Source organism: Meriones unguiculatus, chromosome 21, assembly GCF_030254825.1.
Source record: "Meriones unguiculatus strain TT.TT164.6M chromosome 21, Bangor_MerUng_6.1, whole genome shotgun sequence".
Classification (NCBI taxonomy): Eukaryota; Metazoa; Chordata; class Mammalia; order Rodentia; family Muridae; genus Meriones; species Meriones unguiculatus.
Genome location: NC_083368.1, coordinates 10,865,513 through 10,868,692, shown reverse-complemented (window position 1 = coordinate 10,868,692; position 3,180 = coordinate 10,865,513). Strand labels below are relative to the sequence as shown.

General features: G+C 46.6%; 1 pseudogene; it reads left to right on the top strand.

Moving 5' to 3' along the window:
- Window positions 1-833: 833 nt before the first annotated feature.
- LOC132649821 (small nucleolar RNA SNORA17) lies at window positions 834-942 on the top strand (annotated as a pseudogene).
- Window positions 943-3,180: the final 2,238 nt, after the last annotated feature.

Here is a 3,180-nt window from a genome sequence, read left to right as displayed (position 1 = left end):
AGCACACATTCACAGCATGACCCTCTTCAAAGTCAAGTGACTGGAGTTCTTGTGAAGCCTCCCCTATAATCTCCCACCTTACTGTGAGATGTATCAGAATTAATGTTTCTTGGTTTATCATGGGAAGCATACTATTTTTTTTGTTGTTCACAGAGAGCGGGTATTATTTTAAATTCACTTTTCCAAATTTTTCTATTCTATATGCGGCTGTTTTAAACGTATCTTGATAGTATCCAAATAAAACCCAATCATACATATTGGAGATTAAACATATTTTCCTGAGGCCTATTTTGTATATGAATAAACAGCCTAAGCAAATGTTGTGATCTGTTCAGTATTATGTTTTACCATTAGGAAGTTTTAAAATAGAAAAATATGTCCTGCTAATAACTATAAGGGCTATCCCTGAATTTGAATTAAATAGATGGTGCCATGCATTACAAATGTATACTAAAAGATATTTACTTTTAGCGCTGGAACTAATTCTAACATACAGAACTCAATTGAAAAGCATTCTGCCTCTGAAGATATTGATAGTGCTACTTTGAAAAGGATAAACAAACAAACAAACAAACAAATAAATAAATTTACTAACTTCCCTGTTCAAAACCAGAAGAGAAACAAATATTTGGGATTTTTCTAAATTATGTGCCTTAGCACAGCATATTTACTGTAATGAATCAGCAGCATAACTGGGGAAGGGAATAGACTGAAATAACACTACACCTGGAAACCAACAGCTGTCGTCAGTATTTAGTGTCTTGTCCAACTGAACTCACTAATGGGAAAAACTAAAAACCGCAGTAAGCTGACTGAAGAAATAGAAACACTGGCCTGCCCCTAGAGTCATTGCGGGTGTGGCTGCCATGGAGAGGTGGCAGAGAGGAGAAAAGCTATGTCTACGCTCAGTGCTCTGATCTGAGTGATCAGTAGTGTAACATTCTCTGAAAAAAAGCAAGCCTGGGACAACTACCAGCCTGGTGCCAGAGGGCCCAGACAGAGAAGTAGCCTGAGGCGACCACCAGTCCAGAGCCGCACAGGCCGGGGGTGGGAGCAGGCCATGCTCAAGATGACTCCTGTCCAGCGCCAGAATGCACAAACGTGGCTTAGCACACCTGAGGTCACACCTGAGATGACCCCAGACACTCAGAGACCCCAGGTGCCACTAAGAGGAGCAAGTAAGTGGTGGAGAAATGGAAGAGAAAGAGAAACAGAAGAATTTAGGCACAATGAAGAGAGGCAGGATGGGAGACTAGAGGACAGTGAGGAGCAGCCTAATGTGAGTAGTTGCTGATGGGGTCCCGGCCTGGACTGTCACATCCGGGTCATGTTTGGTCCCTGCAACAGCAGGGGTCTGTTGCCACCAAAGTCCAGGGAGCTGCCCCTGGCCTGGACTGTCAACCCCAGGACATGTTAATGTCTGAGGGCTGTGCAGAGCTGGCCCCACCCTAAACCTGGGCATCATGGGAGAACTGGCCTTGTAAGCATGGCAGCATGAGAACTGACCATGCCTCTAGCCAGCTGCAGTGCTCAGGAGAGAAGGCCCTGAACACTGCAGAACTTTCAGGTGAGCCAGCATCTTCAAGGATACAAAGGTGAGAGGCCTGGCCCTACCACTTGTCTCCTGTGAGATGCCATTGATGAAGGAGAGATACCCTGCTCCCGACTTGCCCCTTACCACCTGCACTAGGCAGAAGACCTGGCCGTGGGGTCGTGAAAGCAGGAGAACTGTCTGTGTTCCTCACCAGCTGTTGTACTCATGTAGGCCCTGCACTGCATTTGGGCAGAACAGTAGAGCTGGCCCTGTATTGGGGGTTACATGCAAGCCAGCCCCAAGGGTATGAGCATAAGAGAGCTGGCCCTGCCTCTTACCTGTTGTTACAGATGAGGGAGAGATGTCCTCCTCCCCTTTCTCCTCCCTTATCATCTGTGGTGGGAAAGCTGGCTCCAGAGTCATGAGAGTTGGAGAATTCGCCGTGTACCTGACCGGCTCTAACACTCGAGAGAATGGGCCCTGCACCTTGCCTGGGGAGCAGGATAGAATTAGCCCTGATTGAGTAGGAGAACCAACAGCCTGACCGACTCAGATACCTGTCAGGCAAAAATCCAGGGCTTGAATTTGCCTACCCCAACATCTACCCCATTGATGACCTGCTGGAGTGCATGAAGGGGTCCTCCTACAGATTCAAAACTGCAAAATCTCCATGACACAGAGCAACAACAGAATATCCAAAAGGAGTTCTAGGGAGGTTCCGGTACTGATAGAGTGGCAGAAACCAGACTGATGGGTCGTCGTTGCAATGAACAAAGCATTGAGGACAAACAGTGTACCGTAGAGCACACTGTGACACACTACAGCTTCCACAATGAGATTGTTTTTTCTCTGTGGGGAGAGGTTGCGAGGGTGAAGAGCAGGTATGAGGAGGGGGGAATGAGTAGGATTAGGGTGCATGATGTGAAATTCACAAAAAACAATGAAAAGTTTCAAAAAAGAAATAGAAACATTGGAAATGTTTAATAAAGAAGACAAACATATCCTCAAATGTAACAGTTTTTCTGTATCCCTTTGTCCACAGACAAAGCAGTAGGAGACTAAGCATGCGCTGCACTGGAGGAGCCACCACCAGAGACAGGTCTTGCCTTTTCAGTGACACCAGCATGTCTTTCTCAAGTGCTCGTTCTGGGCTGGGCATGTTTACAAATGACATGTTTGCATTAGCTCTCTCTTTTTTTTTTTTTTTTCAATGCAGTTTATTCAGGAACATTGAACAATCCTCGGACCCCGGGGAAAGCCAGCCCACAGCTTAAATAGCCTCTGGGTAGCCAACCCAGGCGTGCCACGGGGGCAATGCAGATAGGTCCACATACATGGAAGCAAGCCAGATCCTCGGCCTTAGCCAAATGTGGAGTTGTTCGTGACAGAGAGCACTCACCATCGGGAAGGTGGAAGGCGGAAACCAGCTCCATCTTTAAGGCATAGCATTCCGCAGCTCTCTACAGTTCCCCCTTTTTGTTTTAGACGCATCAGGCAAGAGTAGAGGTCTGATCTCTGATATTAGAAATAAATTGGGACTTTGTACAGATGTTCATTTAGGTGTCATCCACCCAAAGAGCATCAGACCTGTCCGATACCTTTTTCTCAGAGGCGGGACCTGGGGCATCAACCTGCATGCAATCAGA